The following is a 20,898-nucleotide window of genomic DNA, read 5'->3' as shown; positions in this document are numbered from 1 at the left end:
AGCTCACTGGGACGTGCACAAGCAAAGTCTATCCTACATGGGCTCCAGCCCAACTGTCAAAATTCTCCAAGTTAGGGCTCCCCCCACGTTTGAATTATGTAGCTGCAGCAACGAGCTCGAGAAAGGCTGCTGTATGGGAACAGAGCTAAGGAGGATGTTAAGGCTTGGGTGAACTGACCCCTTGACAACCTAACATGGAGGCCTTTATCTTTGATTTAACACATTTGTCAATTTGACAGGAAGCTTGGGCTGCAAATTCTTGCCCTTGTGAGACTCCGAGACCTGCAGAAAGAGATTGGGTGTGGAAGTCAAACTCAGGGAGGGGCAAATCCTGGCCATGCAACTTATTATGCTAGGATTCCTGGCCATGCAACTTACTATGCTAAGATCTTGTTTCCCCTGACTGCAACTTTATCATCTATAGAATGGGGTCATAATAATTATTCACAGAATTTTTGAGAAGGTTGAAGGGTTAATGATACAGAAATAGGAATATGGAAATAAATAGGGACATAGAAGCAAAAACAGTAGATGAAAATTCCCAAATTGAGACTGTTCTCCACAAATCTTTATGCTTGACTTTTATGCTGGTCAAACACTTATAAACTCTTATGAAGATACAGTCCATGCTCAGTATCCTGCCAGACTCAGAAGAACTATCAAATTGAGCAGCCTAATGACCAAACCTCAAACAAACAAAACAAAACAAAACAAAAAACCCTGTGAAGTTACACATGAAAATGAAAGCCAGTGGAAATTAAGCTGATAAACAAATGGTAATTGGTACTTAATCACAATCCGGGAAACATATTTTTGCATTTCTTATAGACATTCTATCCTTTAAACTCTTACAAAAGTCTAAAACTTGAAATTCTTTTGTTTGAAAAATAATACATTCTTCAAGTATTCACCGTGTCAGTGTCAGGTTGGCAATAAGAGTAGCTAGTGAAAACCTAAAATGGGCTTTCAAATAAGAAATGAAGTAAAACATAAATTGCTTCATGAACTAAAGCTAGCTACAGATATTCCATGCAAGTGGAAATCAAAAAAAAGCTGGAGTAGCAATACTCATATCAGATAAAATAGACTTTAAAATAAAATATGCTACAAGAAACAAGGAAGGACACTACATAATGATCAAGGGATCAATCCAAGAAGAAGATATAACAATTATACATATATATGCACCCAACATAGGAACACCTCAATACATAAGGCAAATGCTAACAGCTATAAAAGAGGAAATCGACAGTAACACAATAATAGTGGGGGACTTTAACACCTCACTTACACCAGTGGATGGATCATCCAGACAGGAAATTAATAAGGAAACACAAGCTTTAAATGACGCAATAGACCAGATAGATTTAATTGATATTTATAGGACACTCCATCCAAAAACAGCAGATTACACGTTCTTCTCAAGTGCTCATGGAACATTCTCCAGGATAGATCACATCTTGGGTCACAAATCAAGCCTCGGTAACTTTAAGACAATTGAAATCATATCAAGCATCTTTTCTGACCACAACGCTATGAGATTAGAAATCAATTACAGGGAAAAAAACATAAAAAACACAAACACATGGAGGCTAAACAATACATTACTAAATAACCAAGAGATCACTGAAAAAATCAAAGAGGAAATCAAAAAATACCTAGAGACAAATTGCAATGAAAACATGATTATCCAAAACCTATGGGATGCAGCAAAAGCAGTTCTAAGAGGGAAGTTTATAGCAATACAAGCCTACCTCGAGAAACATGAAAAATCTCAAATAAACAATCTAACCTTATACTTAAAGGAACTAGAGAAAGAAGAACAAACAAAACCCAAAGTTAGTGGAAGGAAAGAAATCATAAAGATCAGAGCAGAGATAAATGAAATAGAAGCAAAGAAAACAATAGCTAAGATCAATAAAACTAAAACCTGGTTCCTTGAGAAGATAAACAAAATTGATAAACCTTTGGCCAGACTCATCAAGAAAAACAGGGAGGGGACTCAAATCAATAAAATTAGAAATGAAAAAAGAGAAGTTACAACAGACACTGCAGAAATACAAAGCATCCTAAGAGACTACTACAAGAAACTCTGTGCCAATAAAATGGACAACCTGGAAGAAATGGACAAATTTTTAGAAAGGTATAACCTTCCAAGACTGAACTAGGAAGAAATAGAAAATATGAACAGACCAATCACAAGTAATGAAATTGAAACTGTGATTAAAAATCTTGCAACAAACAAGAGTGCAGGACCAGATGGCTTCACAGGTGAATTCTATCAAACATTTAGAGAAGAGCTAACACCCATCCTTCTCAAACTGTTCCAAAAATTGCAAGGAAGGAACACTCCCAAACTCATTCTATAAGGCCACAATCACCCTGATACCAAAACCAGACAAAGATACTACAAAAATAGAAAATTACAGATCAATATCACTGATGAATATAGATGCAAAAATCCTCAACAAAATACTAGCAAACAGAATCCAACAACACATTAAAAGGATCATACACCATGATCAAGTGGAATTTATCCCAGGGATGCAAGAATTCTTCAATATACGCAAATCAATCAATGTGATACACCATACAACAAACTGAAGGGCTTCCCTGGTGGTGCAGTGGTTGAGAATCTGCCTGCCAATGCAGGGGACACAGGTTCGAGCCCTGGTCTGGGAAGATCCCACATGCCGCGGAGCAACTGGGCCCGTGAGCCACAACTACTGAGCCTGCACATCTGGAGCCTGTGCTCCACAACAAGAGAGGCCGCGATAGTGAGAGGCCCGCGCACCGCAATGAAGAGTGCCCCTGCTCGCCACAACTAGAGAAAGCCCTTGCACAGAAACGAAGACCCAACACAGCTAAAAAATAAATAAATAAATAAATAAATAAATAAATAAATAAATAAATTTATAAAAACAACAACAACAACCAAAAAAAAACAAACTGAAGAATAAAAACCATATGATCATCCCAATAGATGCAGAAAAAGCTTTTGACAAAATTAAACACTGATTTATGATAAAAACTCTCCAGAAAGTGGGCATAGAGGGAATCTACCTCAACATAATAAAGGCCATATACGACAGACCCACAGCAAACATCATTCTCAATGGTGCAACACTGAAAACATTTCCTCTAAGATCAGGAACAAGACAAAGATGTCCACTCCCTCCACTATTATTCAACATAGTTTTGGAAGTTGTAGCACGGCAATCAGAGAAGAAAAAGAAATAAAAGGAATACAAATTGGAAAAGAAGAGGTAAAACTGTCACTGGTTGCAGATGACATGATACTATACATAGCGAATCCTAGAGATGCCACCAGAAAACTACTAGAGCTAATCAATGAATTTGGTAAAGTTGCAGGATACAAAATTAATGCACAGAAATCTCTTGCATTCCTATACACTAACAATGAAAGATCAGAAAGAGAAATTAATGAAACAATCCCATTCACCACTGCAATAAAAAGAATAAAATACCTAGGAATAAACCTACCTAAGGAAGTAAAAGACCTGTACTCAGAAAACTATAAGACACTGATGAAAGAAATCAAAGATGACACAAACAGATGGAGAGATATACCATGTTCTTGGATTGGAAGAATCAATATTGTGAAAATGACTATACTACTGAAAGCAATCTACAGATTCAGTGCAATCCCTATCAAATTACCAGTGGCATTTTTTACAGAACTAGAACAAAAAATCTTAAAATTTGTATGGAGACACAAAAGACCCCAAATAGCCAAAGCAGTCTTGAGGGAAAAAAACAGAGCTGGAGAAATCAGACTCCCTGACTTCAGACTATACTACAAAGCTACAGTAATCAAGACAATATGGTACTGGCACGAAAACAGAATTATAGATCAATGGAACAAGATAGAAAGCCCAGAGATAAACCCACGCACCTATGGTCAACTAATCTATGACAATGGAGGCAAGGATATACAATGGAGAAAAGACAGTCTCTTCAATAAGTGGTGCTGGGAAAACTGGACAGCTACATGTGAAAGAATGAATTTAGAACACTCACTAACACCATACACAAAAATAAACTCAAAATGGGTTAGAGACGTAAATGTAAGACTGGACACTATAAAACTCTTAGAGGAAAACATAGGAAGAACACTCTTTGACATAAATCACAGCAAGATCTTTTTTGATCCACCTCCTAGAGTAATGGAAATAAAAGCAAAAATAAACAAATGGGACCTAATGAAACTTAAAAGCTTTTACAAAGCAAAGGAAACTACAAACAAGATGAAAAGACAACCTTCAGAATGGGAGAAAATATTTGCAAACGAATCAATGGACAAAGGATTAATCTCCAAAATATATAAGCAGCTCATGCAACTCAATATTAAAAAAACAAACAACCCAATCTAAAAATGGGCAGAAGACCTAAATAGACATTTCTCCAAAGACATACAGATGGCCATGAATCACATGAAAAGCTACTCAACATCACTAATTATTAGAGAAGTGCAAATCAAAACTACAATGAGGTATCACCTCACACCAGTTAGAATGGGCATCATCAGAAAATCTACAAACAACAAATGCTGGAGAGGGTGTGGAGAAGAGGGAACCCTCTTGCACTGTTGGTGGGAACATAAATTGAGACAGCCACTATGGCAAACAGTATGGAGGTTCCTTAAAAAACTAAAAATAGAATTACCATATGACCCAGCAATCCCACTACTGGGCATATACCCAGAGAAAACCATAATTCAAAAAGACACATGCACCCTAATGTTCATTGCAGCACTATTTACAATAGCCAAGTCATGGAAGCAACCTAAATGCCCATCGACAGATGAATGGATAAAGAAGAAGTGGTACATATATACACTGGAATATTACTCAGCCATAAAAAGGAACGAAACTGGGTCATTTGTAGAGATGTGGATGGATCTAGGGACTGTCATACAGAGTGAAGTAAGTCAGAAAGAGAAAAACAAGTATCGTATATTAATGCGTATATGTGGAACCTAGAAAAATAGTACAGATGAACCTGTTTACAGGGCAAAAATAGAGACACAGATGTAGAGAACAAATGTATGGACACCAAGAAGGGAAAGTGGTGGGGGGTGTGTATGATGAATTGGGAGATTGGGATTGACATGTATACAGTAATATGTATAAAATGGATAACTAATAAGAACCTGCTATATAAAAAATAAATAAAATAAAATTCAAAAAAAAAAGAAGAAGTCAGTGTTTATACTAACCAAAAAACTAAAAATGACCCAAAAGTCTGTCAAGAGAAAAATAGATAACTAAATTGTGGAATAGTCATATAATGAGATATTGTATGGAAGTGAAAATTAATGAACTACATCTGTATACCTCAACATGGGTGAATGTCATCAATGTTACTTTTACTATGTTAAAAGTAAGTAGCAGGAGAAATTATTCCATTTGTATACGTTTTAAAAATGAAAAAATTCAACAATTAGGGAAAAATACAAATGTTGCAAAAACTAGTTTTATAAAAAGTCAAGGGAATAATAAATACAATGTTTTGTCATGGTTACTTGGGGGATGGAGGGAGGTGAACTGAATTGGGGAAAGGCACATGGGGAATATAATGTATTGCTAATATTCTGTTTCTTAAACTGGGTGATAGATATATGAGTATTTGGTACAAAAAAAAAGATGTGAATTATTGTCAATATTATTGTAATATTAATAAGTAAATATATAAATAGATGAATAAACAAATAAAAACACAAAACAAGTGGATAAAGAAATAAAAGAGGGCTATAAACAGATAATAACAATGTGTTATTAAGAATTTTAATTAATCCAGTTCTTAGTACCTGAAGTCTTTTCTAAAAAAAGCACGTACCTTACACTAAAAAACACTAGTGGGGAAAATATTCATTCTCTATGCACAGAAATTTTTATTTTTGTACAACAGCCTTTCACAGGGTATCTGGGTTGGATGGGGTAGGAGGGTCATAAAGGGAGACTTTCTTTTTACTGTATACCTTTGTGTACTGTTTGGAATTTTTGTTTTTCTTTGTGCATAGAATGTCTTTTCAACAAGGGTTTGTGTCAAGATGAAAAAATTAAAATAAAAACCAAGCTTTTTATTCAATAGGAGAAAAAAAGAAAAAAAGCTAGCTACAACGATTGATAGTCAATAGTATGTGTTATTGATTCTACCACAAAGCAAGGGCAGAGATGTTTGAAAATGACTAGTTAAATATCAGTCTGTTTTATTTAATAAGTGATCGTTATTTCCTACATTAAATAAAATTCAGTCTACTCACCCAGAACTCACATTTAAGTCTCAAATTCAGCTTTGACTGAATAATGAGAAGCCATCATTGTGGACCAAAGCAGGGAAATTTTTGGTAACGATTCTGTGACATGGTTATACAGAAGACCAAATGGATTTGGTTAAAGCTGGATTACTTACACAAAGTCCAAAGATAAATTTAGTTGAAAATTGGTCACAGGTAGCCTTGCAGTCTCAAAGGGCATTTCTGACTAGACAAACAGCATCTCCCAGCATCCCCTCCACTGAAATAAACAGCCAAGTGTTCCCTCGCCACAGGCTGGGTAAATACTAACTAAACTGTCTGCCTGTATGCCAATAGGAGCAACACTCCCTATTTTTTAGCAAAATATTTTTCCACTCTGGCCATCCAAGAAACTCTCCAAATCCAATACGTTTCAATGGACTTTTAAGGCTTCTCTATTTTTCTCACTATTTATAGTTTTCAGATGTTGGCAGGTAGAAAACTGCATTTTCTTCAGAATAAACTCGTAAATGGCAGTGATGCCGTTTCATCATATGCCACATGGTATCAAGTAAGTATTAAAACAATCCTTTTTCTTTATGAATGTAAACATTGACAAAGACTAGGAAATAAAACAAATCCCTCACAGATACGGTATCAAAGGTTATATTTATATTGTGAAGAGTTTTGCTGGTTGAAGACCCTGGGACTGGGCCCAGAGGGAATGCCCAGGCTGGTCACGGCTAACGTGTGGAAAGAGTCTTTAGGAAGCTAAATGACAAAAGTCCAGTATGCTGTGATCTGCCCTGTCAATGAAACTAAGGCTGAGGAAGGCATACAGGAAATATGAGATGGCTTCAATGTGCGTACTATTTAATGCATTATAAATCTTTTGCCAGTGTAACACCTTACTGGTCCTTCTAACAACCCTGGGCCACAGAGAAGGTAATTATTCACCCATTATATGGATGTGGAAACTCAGGCTCAGAGAAATGACTTAATCAAGGTTACATGGCTAATATGTGGCAGAGGCGAGAATGTGGCACAGCTGGAACCAGAAGCTCGATCTTCTGATGGCTAAACCCGTTTTCCTTCCCCAACTTCACACTGTTCCTCAAAGAATTCAGCCCACAGAACTGTAGAGTCTCACTGGGAAGACAATCTATTCACATTAAAGAGCTGGTGAATAATGAGAAAGAGAAATTAAGGGAATTTGTTTAGAGACTAAGGACCAGTTTATTCTAGTTGTTAGTAAAGGATTATATTTGGCTGATCAGGAAGTGATAATCTGGTATAATTGGAATGTGGAAAAGTTGAGTGTAAATACCCTGTTCTGTCTCTAACCAGCTAGGTGACCTTTGGAGTTCTCATCTGTAGAGCTATAAGGCCCTATTTGGGATTGTGGTAATATCATCAGAGATGAAGTCCCTCTGAGGCCACTTGAGAGACAGCCTCTAAGATATTCCCCAAGGGCACCTGAACCAGGATTCACCAAGGAGGCAGGATGTGAATGGGGAGACTACAGCTCAGTGGAGGAAAAGTAGGACGGAAATACTGACAGGGAAAAATAGCTTGAGCAAAGTTCTGGTGGCCAGGACAAATATGCTGCTTATATGGGACAGGAAGGAGACAGGTAGATACAAAAACAAAATGTGTGGAAAGTTCAATAATTATTAAATCAATTTTATCCATATAGTTAGTCATTCTGGACATTTCAGGTTAAAATCTACTCCTTTACCTTTTAATCAATTATCGAAATAATTGTACTAAAATTTTCTTCCTTCCTCCCTCCCTTCCTCCCTCCTTCCTTTCTTCTTTCCACCTTGCCTGTTTTAGACAGACTACTTTGGAGTGTATTTTAAGAGGGGTGGATTTATTTGTCTTAGGCAGGGAAGGTTGTCAAATACAAGTCATGCACACTGCCACACCCCTGCCATAACAGACAATGTTGATCAATCACTGCTCTCTGGGCACAATCTCAGGATTCATTTCAAGGTGCATGGGTTGCTTAAACTTGGCACAAGTGATGAGACCTATTTGCCAAAACAAATCTCGGACAAAGTAGGTCAAATATGGCTTTCTATTAAAAAAATGGTAAAAGTATATTGGAAAATGCCCTTCCTTTACCCCCTTCAAACATTTTCCCCTTGCTGTTTTGATTTCAGCAAGAGCCTCGTGCAAAAATAGGCAAATGTTATTTGAAGTTATAGTCTAGTGCATTGAGAGCCTAGAAAAGATTTTTTAGAAGCCCGAATATGTCTCATGAATGGATATCATCCTTTGAATATTTTGTCAAACAAATTGACTTCTGGACATTCTGACGTTTGCTCTTTGCAAATTTGAATATCCCTGGTGCTAAAATTTGGTTGTTTTTTTTTTCATTCTAGTACAAATATATTATACGTGTGCGTATATGTAGAGGTTATGAACTCAGCTTCTGAAGCCAGTGTTGGAATCCCATCTCTGTCTCTTTCTAGCTGAGTGTCTTTGAACAAGTTAACTTGACCTTTCTTAGCTTCAGTTTTCTCATATTGAAAAGGTATATAATAATCATTTCTATTTCATAGGGTTATGGTGAAGAGTAAATTAGATAATTCATGCGTAGCATTTACCATAATATCTGGCACATGGTGTACTCAGTAAATGTGAGTTTGTGTGTGCTGTATGTAGCTGACATTATCTAGGGCGAATTAAGGACTCTGATACTTCCTGAATCATTTGGCAAAATGCTACATTTCTTTGCTCTTGTGGATTTAAGTTAGAGTTTTAATGCTCCTTAAATTCTGTTTTGTGGTCCCATCATGATTTTTTTGTCTGTGTTTGAACTCCAAGAAAAATGTCCCCACTTTTGGTGGCTGATATATTCATACCACTAGTGCTGCAAGAAAAATAATCTGTCATTGAAGTAGATGTGAGTTGACATGACAGACTATCTTAAACATTCATAACATGCGTAATATGGTCTCTATGGAATGAAATAACTCCTTCAGAGCCTTTGCAATCTCTTGTATCATGGCTCTCAGAGAGCAGAACCATTTTAATTCTAAAACAGCTATGCCTGTTTGGGGAATAAAACATCAAGAAGAAAAGGCATTTCACATACATAACGACTGACATTTATAAATTGTTTAGATATTTGTGCATACATGTGCACAAATGTTTGTGGATGAGACATACATATATACATGTGCACATAGGTATCTGTGGTGTTTTAAATTCTGGTGTTCGCTATCTTGTACCTGATTGGCTAGTAGTAAATTCTTCCAAATCTGAAACACTTGAATTCCAATCTTCACTTTACTATTTTACCAGTCACGTGATTTTGGACAAGCCACCACCCCTAAATTTTAGGTAACATATTTAAAATGGGGATAAACATAACTTTACCTTTATAATCTTTCATAGGAAGGATTAATTCATGTGAAATAATGTATGTAAAATGCATAGTAAAATATTTGACAAATATCAATCTCTTGAGCTAATAATAAATAAATAAATAAATAAATAAATGAAACAAGTAATTAAAATAATATCCAGAGCAAAGAAAACTGGTTTTCAGCTTCATTATTCAATGTCTTGCTTTGATTTTTATTTTATAGAATAATCGTTTGCTAGCTTAAGTAAATACAGCATTCCTTAATTATAACTGTCTTATGAAAACTTTAGTAATCCATGCCTCTTATGAGAAATGTAAGCATTTAAGCAAATACCTAACTTGTGATCCAGAGTTTCCTAATCCAAGAAAACAATCTACCTCTCTGATTTCATTCGGGCCTGGCCATTCCTATTGAAAGGATGAAATCAAATAATGGATTTTACAGGTCCTCGTGAAGCACAAATTGGTCAAACAACTGGAGAAGAGGTATAAAATTAAACACACTTATCAAATGTTCACATATTTATTGACTGACTGGCAGTGTCTCCAAAGAAAACTAGAATATTAGTGCAAACAATTAGCCCCATAGCAGGTTGTGATGATTAAATTTGCTAATTACTCTTCTCAGTTGGAAAAGTTAACTTGTATTTGTTTTTGAATAAGAAGGTACAGTGCATGCTAAATTTCACCTTTAAAATTCATTGGTTAGCAGATAAATTGCATTCCCAGAAGAATTCTTGGGCTAAAAACAGTGCTATATCTGCATGTTAGGAAAGAAATGTTCACAGATCCATCAAGATGATAACACTTGGTGAACACAATCTACTTGGAGTGACCAGATACTACTGGGTCTCTGTTGATTGTGCTGGTGTGCATGTGGGATCACAAACACTGATTTCACCAAATGTTCCAGCATAAACAGCCTCTCTGCTGTCAACCCTCTTCATACTTCCCGTAGAGAAGAGAACCATTATGATTTACACTTTTTTTTTCTTAGTGAGAAACATTGCATCAGTCTAGTGGTTTAATTTTAAGAAGAGTGAATTTGGAGTTAGAGGGCAAATCTAGCATCTGCTTCCTTGCATCTTGGACGATATGTTAAACTTATTATTCCTGCCATCTGTAAAATAGGGCTAATGATACCCACTTCAAGTACTTTTATGAAAAATTAAATTATATAAAATTGCTTTGTAAATAACACAATATTATAAATGCGTAAATTAGGGAAATACTGTCTTAGTCTTTCTTAAATCTCACTGAAGTTGTGATCAATTCGTGTTTTGGAAGTACCTTGAATCATTAATTCCTTCACTCAGGATGAAATTTGCCCTTGAGCAAAGCAATATTTGATACTTAAATTCAGTTGTGTTAAAAAAAAGATAAGAACTCAGAGGTATTTTCTACTACTTGCAGTTCCTGAGGCTATGTAGTTGTGGGTTTCTGGGTAAAAGTTTCCTCTCATCTGCCTTGTGAGGTGGAAGAATACAAGTGGGACTATAGCAAAGTACAGGAAGAAGGAAGCAGAATGAAATGTATAGGATAGTAGTTAAGCGCAAGAGGTATGTAGTCAGCCATACTTGGGTTTTAATGTAATCTCTGGTACTAAGATGTTATTGTTTATAAATTCTATCAGATGATGCTTCTAAAGAGATGTATCAAATCTGAGATAACATGATAACTGTCTACTAATATCAGAAATACATGAAAAATATTAATACTCAGATTGGCACTCAGCTAGTAGAGGAATCTCCTTTTTCTTTTGCAAAGAGAAATGCATCAACTTTAAAGTGGATGAAGTGGATCAGCCAGTAAAGAAATAAAGAGATAGAGGGATATTGTCTTGATTCTTTCAAGGGACTTGAAGTGTAGCACTGTGGGAAACATTGAAAACTGGGGGAGCTGAGAGAGAATTTCTGTGACTTTAAGATAATGTGATAGCAGAAAAGCCGATAGTAAAATATGAATACATACATGAACACACACATATATATATATATGTAGTGTTCCTGAGGTATAATTGGATACCTTCTACCTTATAGATTGTGCAACCACACAATTGTGGAACAACGATCCACTTTCAAAACACTTCTATCATCACAAATGAAAAGTTCCCTTGGACGCTGTAGTAGTTTAATCGTCACTCCAAAATTTAGCCCTGGGCAACCACTATCTGCTTTCTGTGTCTATGGTTTTGCCTTTTTGAGAAAGTTCATGTAAAAAGAATCTTACAATAATAGATGGTCTTCTGTGTGACTCCTTTCAATTAGCATAATGGTTTTTAGGTTTATTCATATTGTAGATGTATCATTTGTATCAGTGTTTATTCGTTTTTATTGCTGAATAGTATTCCAACATCTAGATATCCCACATTTTGTTTATCCATTCACCGGATGATGAACATTTGGATTGTTTCCATTGTGGGGCTATTATCAATAGCACTGCCATGAGCATTCACAGGCAAGCATTTGTATGGACATATGTTTTCAATACTCTTGGATAGATATCTAGGAGTAGAATTGGTAGATCATACGATAACTGTGTTCAGCTATTTAAGAAACTACATATCTATTTTCTGAAGTGTCTGTGCCTTTTTACATTTCCATCCGCAATATATGTGGGATCCTGCTGGGTTTTTTTTTCACATCTCTTCATTGCTTGGTATTATCAATCTGCTGGATTATAGCCATTCTAGTAAATGTGTAGTGTAATCCATTGTGGTTTTAATTTGCATTTCTCTAATGACTAATGATATCGAGTATCTTTTCATGAGCTAATTAGCCATTTGAATGTCTTCTTTGTTAAAATACCTATTCAAATCTTTTTTCAAAATTTTTTTTGGAATTTTTTTTTCTCTTTGTATTATTGAGTTGGAAGAGTTCTCTGTGTGTTCTGTGTACAAATCTTTTATGAACTGTATGATTTACAAATAGTTTCTCCCAGTCTGTGTGGCTTGTTTTTTCATTTTCTTAATAGTGCATTTTGAACAAGTTTTTATTGTTAATGTCACTATTTATTACGTTTTTCTTTTATGGATCATGCTTTGGTATCATATCTAAGATATCTTTGCTTAATAAAAGATCACAAAGATTATCTTCTTTGTTTTATTCTAGGAGATTTATTGTTTTAGCTCTTACGTTTTGAGTTAGTTTTATGTATGGGGTGACTAAAGGGTCTAAGTTCATCTTTGAATGTGTGGACATCCAAGTGTTCCAACACCATTTGTTGAAAACACTGCCCCCTACCCACTGAATTGTCTTGGTATCTTTGTTGCAATCAACTGACTAAAAATGTAAGGGTTTATTTGTGGATTGTGTATTCAGTTGCATTGATTGATATGTCTATCCTTAGGCTGATACTACACTGTCTTGATTACTGTAGCTTTATTGAAAGTTTTAAAATAATTTAGTATAAGTTCTCCAAATTTGTTCTTTTTAAAAATTGATTTGGTTATTCTATCTTCTTTGCATTTCCCTATAATTTTTATCATCAGCTTGTCAATTGCTTCAATAAACCAGCTGTAGTTTTGATAGGGATTTCTGCCTTTTCCTTTCTCTCCTATGCATCTAAGAATTCCATTACATGAATAAGAATTCCATTACAAGAATTCCATTACATGTGATGCTTGGCATTATCATCCAGTTTCAGAGGCTCTATTCATTTTTCTCCAGTGTTTTTTTTTTTTCCATCTATTCTTTAGATTGAATAGTATCTCTTACTCTGTCTTCACGTTCATTGATTCTTTCTTCTTCCATCTTGAATCTCCTGTTGAGCCCTAATATCCTAGGCATTCTTTCATTTTGATTATTATATTTTCAATTCTCAAATTTCCATTTTTCTTTTCTAGTGCATTTTTCTCTACTAAGGTTCCCTATTTGTTGGGTCATTATTGTGATACTTTGTGCATATGAATTAAACTCAACATCTGTGCCCACTCAGAGTTGGGCTCTATTGACTATATTTTTTCCCTCTGTGCATAGGTTACATTTTTTTTGACTGTCTTATAATTTTTGGCTGAAAACTGGACAGTTTATATATTGTAATTGATAATATATGGTAGCAGCTCTGGGTTCTGATTTATTTTTCTGCTTTTTTTCTTTTTGTACCTTGTCTGAGCTTAAAATGCAAAATATTTCCCCCCATAGGCAGTCACTGGCTTAGTTTTTTATTCTTATTTTGATTTTTTAGCCTGGTTTAATAGAGGTCACTCTTGTTTCTGTATAACCTATGGGTCAGCCAATGATTTCGCTAGAGGTTGCACTCAAACACTGCCAGCCCATAAGATATTCACCTCTGAAAATCAATGTGCATGTGGTTTGGGGAGTATGTTAAAAATTCAGCTGGTTCTCAAGTCATTCTTGGTTTTAGCTTCTAACTGGCTTCCCTCAGGTTTCCCCTGTGTATGCCAGTAGTTCCTCAGTCAACCATGGTTGTGTAGAGAGCTTATCTAGCCTCTAAATAGAGCTCTCTTTTCTAGAATCTCCCCATACAATTTCTGTTTGTTTACTTCTTGCCCCAAACAGGACCACAACCTCAAGATAGTAGAGCTGTGGGTTTTTCTCATTTATTCTTTATGGTGTTTGTGAAAGTCATGAGTTTTGCCCCATTCCCAAGCAAGTTTTCTCCCTCTGGAAGCAGTGCTGCTGATTTTCTACCCAGTCTTGCTTTGGTCACCAAATGAGCAAGGGGGACATAAGTGAGAATATCCTCAGACAAGAAGGAAGTAGACTCCAGTTGCATTTACCCAAAGTTCTACCAGTTTTTCAAGAATAAATTCTTCTCAGATTGTTGTCTGCTTTGGGACAATTTCCAGACCTCTGATGTGGTTGATTATGGTTATTTTGTCCAGTTTACACTTTCTTTATGAAAAGAGAATTCTCTGACTTCTTCATGCCATTGTAGCTAGAAATTTCCCCTAGGTCTGAAGCTATATTTTTAATTTATAAAATATCTGCATTTTAAAGTGTGCCTTTTATGTTTTTCTTCTCTTTCTATATATGCATATGCATGTTTATTATGTGTATAAACCTAGACTTTTAAAGATCATCTGTGGATTATCTACCTTGTGCATGGCCCACAGTGACTCCTTTTCTGGTATTATTACCTAATCAAGGTTCTTAACTCTTAACAAAGTGTACCACAATTAGAGACACTGAGTTTAATGTATTTTAATTTATATCTGTCTATAATTTAAAAGCAAATACAATTCGGTTTTTGTTATCTGTCATACTCATGCTATCATTCATTTTTTTTTTTTCCTATCAAAAGGCAACTTGTTTTTCTGCTTCATTTCTGACTTGGGAAAGTACACTTGGTAATGATACTTTAGGAAATATCTGATATCTACAGAAAATGTTTTCCAAGCACTGTTCAAAAGTTATCACCTGATATGTCACACCACCATTACCACCTTTTCTCACTTCTGTTCAAAGTGATGGATTACATTTAGGACGTTTGAAGCAAATACAGAGGAAAAAAATGTTCACATCTACTCAAAGTAGTGCCACAAATTATAATTTTTTCACTTATTAAAGTTTAATTAATTGTAAAAAAATATTTTTAAAACTGCTGATGAGAAGGCCATGATACAAATAGTTTCATATATTGCCAGTAGGAGAATATTAATTTTAAAACCTATGGAGGTATGCCAACAAATAGGATAACTATAAGAAATGGATAAATTTTTATAGACATACAACCTATCAAGATTGAATTATGAAGAAATACAATATCTGATCAGACCTATAAGGAGATTAAATAAGTAATAAAAAAAAATCTCCTAGCAAAGGAAAGCCCAGTACCAGATGGGTTCACCGAAGAAGTCTACTTAACATTTAAAGAAGAACTAACAACAATCCTTTTTGAACCTTGCAAACAATTGAAGAGGAGGAAACACTTCCAGATTCATTCTATGAGACCAGTATTATCCTGATACCAAAATCAGAGAGGATATTACAAGAAAACTACAGACAAATATCCCTGATGAATATTGATGTAAAAATCCTCAACAGAATACTAGCAAATCAAATTCAACAGATGGTACACCATGACCAAGCAGGATTTATTCTGAGAATACAAAGATGCTTCAACATACAAAACTCAATCAGTGTAATAACACCACATTAACAGAAAGAAGGAGGCAAACCACATGATCATCTCATTCGATGCAGAAAAGGCATCTGACAAAATCCAACACCCTTTCATGATTTAAAAAACAAAAAAACCCCCCAAAACTCAACAAACTAAGAATAGAAGAGAATGACCTCAGTACAACAAAGGCCACATGTGAAAATCCCACAACTAACATCACACTCAATGGTAAAAAACTGAAAGTGCTCCCTTTAAGATCAGGGACAAGGCAAAGATGCCCAGTCTATCACTTCTAGTTAGCATAGTACTGGAGTCTGAGCCAGAGCAATAAGGCAAGAGAAAGAAATTAGAAGGCATCCAAATTGGAACGGAAGAATTAAAATGATCTGTTTGCAGACAACATAATTGTATATGTAGAAAACCCCAAATACTCCCCCCACACAAAAAAGTGTTAGAACTAATAAATGAATTCAGCAAAGTTGCAGGATAAAAACCAACACATTAAAATCAGTTGTGTTTCTGTATACTAACAATTAACAACCCCAAAAGAAAATTAAAACAATCCTGTTGATAATAGCATTAAAAAAGAATAAAATATTTAGGAATAAACTTAACTAAGAAAGTGAAAGACTTATGCATTGAAAATTACAAAACATTGCTGAAAGAAATTAAAGAAGACATAAATAAATGGAAAAACGTCCCATGTTCATGGGTTGGAACACTTAATATTGTTAAAATGCTCATGCTACCTAACGTGACCCACATTTTCAGTGTAATCCCTATCAAAATCCCAATGGCATTTTTTTGAGAGATATAAAAAAGCCATCCTAAAATTCATTTGGAATTTCAGAGGACCCCAAATAGCCAAAACAATATTGAGAAGGAAAAACAAAGCTGGAGGCCTCATGCTTCCTGATTTTGAAACATATTATAAAGAAACATATATAAAGAAAAAAGAACAGAGCTGGAGGAGTCAGGATCCCTGACTTCAGACTATACTACAAAACTACAGTCTGATATGTATCTGATATAAAAACAGATACATAGATCAATGGAACAGAATAGAGAGCTGAGAAATAAACTCATGCACTTATGATAAGTTAATCTAAGACAAAAGAGGCAAGAAATACAGTGGAGAAAAGACAGTCTCTTCAATAAGTGGTGCTGGGAAAACTGGACAGCCACATGTGAAAGAATGAAATTAGAACATTCTCTAACACCATACACAAAAATAAACTCAAAATGAATTAAAGACCTAAATGTAACACTGGATACTAGAAATCTCCTAGAGGAAAACATAGGCAGAACACTCTTTGACATAAATTATAGCAGTATTTTTTAAATCCATCTCCTAAAGCAAAGGAATTACAAGCAAAAATAAACAAGTGGAACCTAATTAAACTTAAAAGCTTTGCACGGCAAAGAAAACCATCAACAAAATGAGAAGACAACCTACTGAATAGGCGAAAATTTTCAGATGGAATGGCCAATAAGGGATTAATATCTAACATATATAAACAGCTCTTACAACTCAACATCAAAAAAACAAACAACTTGATTGAAAAATGAGCAGAAGAACTGAATAGACATTTTTCCAAAGAGGAAATGCAGATGGCCAACAGGCATATGAAAAGATGCTCAACATCGCTAATCATCAGGGAAGTGCAAATCAAAACCACAATGAGATATCACCTCATACCTGTCAGAATGGCTATCATCAAAGAGAACACAAATAACAAATGTTGGCAAGGATGTGGAGAAAAGGGAACCCTTGTACACTGTTGGTAGGAATGTAAGTTGGTGCAACCATTGTGGAAAATAGTGTGGAGGTTTCTCAAAAAACTAAAACTGGAACTACCACATGACCCAGCAATTCCACTCCTGGATATATATCTGAAAAAAACAAAAACACTACTTTGAAAAGATTCATGTACCCCAATGTTCCTAACAGCATTATTTACAATTGCCAAGATATGGAAGCAATCTAAGGGTCCATCAACAGGTGAATGAAGAAGGAAGAAATATATATATATATATATATATATATATATATATATATATATATATATGTATGTATGTATATACACAAGGGAATACTACTCAGCCATTAAAAAAGAACAGAATTTTGCCATTTGCAGCAACATGGATAGACTTGGAAGGCATTATGCTAAGTGAAATAAATCAGAGAAAGACAAATACTGTATGATATCACTTATACGTAGAATCTGAAAAATACAACAAACTAGTGAATATAACAAAAAAGAAGCAGACTCACAGATACAGAGAACAAACTAGTGGTGGCCATTGGGGAGGGGAAGGGGCAGTATTGGCGTGGGAGAAAGGGAGATACAATAAATGCAAAATGTTGACAAGAATGTGGAGTTATGGGAACTCTCAACTGCTAGTGTAAGTGTAAAGTGGTACCAGCATTTAGAAAATCGATTTGGTAGTACTTAGGAAAGGTGAAAATGTACACTCCCTACAATCCAGCTATTCCACTTCTACATATAAACTTTAGAGAACCTCTTGTACTTGCATCTGTAAGGAATGCTCATCCAAACTGGTTGTAAAAACAAAGAATTGGAAATAGTTAAGTATATATCTGTATTAGAATAGAAAATTTGTGGTCTACTCATATAAAGTGAAAATGGACAAACTAGACACATAGATGAATCTCAAAAATAATTTTGAATACTAAAAAGCCAGTCTTGGAAGACTTCATGCAATATGATTCCATCTATATAATATTCAGAATCATACCAAAAACATACACTGTGTTTGTATATACATATAAATCTTATGCATGCTGGAACATTGAAGTGCTCAAAAGTTGAATAAGCATACCTTTTTGGGGGGTTTTTTATTTGTTTGTTTGTTTGTTTTGAGAACTAGTAGCTAAGTTTCATAGTTTTTCTATCCCTTTCTCTGAATATTGGAAGCCAGCTTTCATTTTTCATTATGTTGAGAATACTTCTAGTGGTACTCCCCCATGCCCTTGTAATTTGCTGCTTTTTAATTTTTGGTGGCCTGGAAAACCAGAAAACTAAGCTCAGTAGAATCTTGTATAAGACACACAGTCTCCAGATTTGAGCCTAGGGCACTCTCCTCTAAGCAGACTGTATGACCTTTTGTGCATAGGCCATGTAACATTCATTTATTTAACAACCATTTAGCAATTTCCTACCACATGCCAGACTCTATTCTGGGTTCTAGAAATACAGCAGTAGATAATAAGACCAAATCCCTGAGCTTATGTAATTTGTAGTCTAGGGGCAACTCTTTGGGCTCTTGACTCTATTCTAAGTAGACAAGGCTGATTCATAAGGCGAATTTGGCTGTAGGAGCCATTTCTGTAAACACAAACACACATTCCAGTGTGTACAGGTAGAAATACAAAGTTTGATATATACACTACCAAATGTAAAATAGATAGCTAGTGGGAAGCAGCTGCATAGCACAGGGAGATCAGCTCAGTGCTTTGTGACCGACCACCTAGAGGGGTGGGATAGGGAGGGTGGGAGGCAGGGAGACGCAAGAGGGAAGAGATATGGGGACATATGTATATGTATAACTGATTCACTTTGTTATAAAGCAGAAACTAACACACCATTGTAAAGCAATTATACTCCAATAAAGATGTTAAAAAAAAAAAGAAATACCAAGTTTGCAGCTCCATGTGTATGACTGTAGACATGAGTAATTAATGCTGATGAACCTGATAAGATGCTTGGGAACATACAATGCTGCGGTACCGTTGGGCAAGTTCAGCATCCTAGATTGTGTTTGCTAAAGCCTAACCAAAGAGACAGTGGCTGGAAGTAAAACAAAACATTTAAACCATCTTTCCTTGATGGCATTTAGTTTCCTTCCAAGTACACTAGGGGAATATCTGTTATTGGTATGCAAAACAGGCAGTTTTTTAAAGGTGACTTGCAAAACATTAAGAGTGACACCCAGAGCTTCAGGTCATTAACTGATCATCTGGGGTGTATGTCATTGTGTTCATAGAGGCAGTGTAAGACTCTCTTCTTTGAACAAACTTCTCATTAATCACTAGTGTTGGGTAAAGTAGGACACTTCAGGCTCTCAGGCTTTATTTCTCTTAGTTAAGTCCTTTATTTCTGAAAAAGTTTGTTTTCATCTACCACTAAATTTGATATAAAGAAACAAAGAAGTAAAACATGTCCATTCATCCAGGATGGTATATGGTATACTATAATCTCTACTTGTGGTATTTATTAACTGTTTCATAGCATTATCAAGTTATTTTGCATTTAAATTCAAGGTCCACCTTCATGGATTGTTGTTATGACTCTTAACTGGTTCAGAGACCTGAGTAGATTTTTAATGTTCATGTCAGTTGCCACTTGAAAACAATGCTTTTCCACAATTTTCTGACACTAATAGTAATCAGAGAAGCATTTGAAAACAAGAGGACACTTGAATTTTCTCAGGGTATGAACCTTTATGGCCTCTGGACCCATATTCTGATTTCATCATGTAAAAATAATGAGTAAACAATACAAGGCGCTAGGTTGTTTCATAGGTTAATTCACTAGGAGTTAGTGTCTCGATCTGGGAGTTTACATAAACATCTGTCTCAAGATGAGTCCAGTGCATTAGATGTTTTTGGTGGACTGGTTTCCCGCTCCCTCCCCTGGTTTAAAACAACACATACTTTAAATAGTTTGGTTCAAGTCACATGATGGTCATATCTCCTGAGGAAAATCCCAGCACCGGTCAGCAGGTAGATTACAGTTAGTGATGCTGGGACACACTGACACCTGTGGTCCAGGTTTTCCAGCATCTTCACCATCTTCCTCCACATAACCACTCAGGGCTTGTTAGTCACTCCTGGCCATTGCTGTTGTAATTCACCTATTTACCCCATCTGTAGTTTTGAAAGGCAATGAAACAAAAAGAGTCAACGTAAACACATGAAAGGCACATATAATGTGAAAGACTTATGGGTTTAAAAAAAAAAGGTCTCACATTTTATAACTCTAAGTGATTAGTTTTATGCTGCTTTACAAAGTAAACTCAGTGTGGAGGTCATAATGAATGAATTCCTAGATGTTTACCAAACCCCCAAATTAAATTGCATTATTAATCGTTTTGCAAAAACATAGGCTTACCTAATTAAATAGGAATGACTCTGTTGCTAGAGAGGATAGAA

This window comes from Balaenoptera acutorostrata, chromosome 14, assembly GCF_949987535.1.
Source record: "Balaenoptera acutorostrata chromosome 14, mBalAcu1.1, whole genome shotgun sequence".
NCBI lineage: Eukaryota > Metazoa > Chordata > Mammalia > Artiodactyla > Balaenopteridae > Balaenoptera > Balaenoptera acutorostrata.
Note: the sequence above shows the minus strand (reverse complement) of the source record.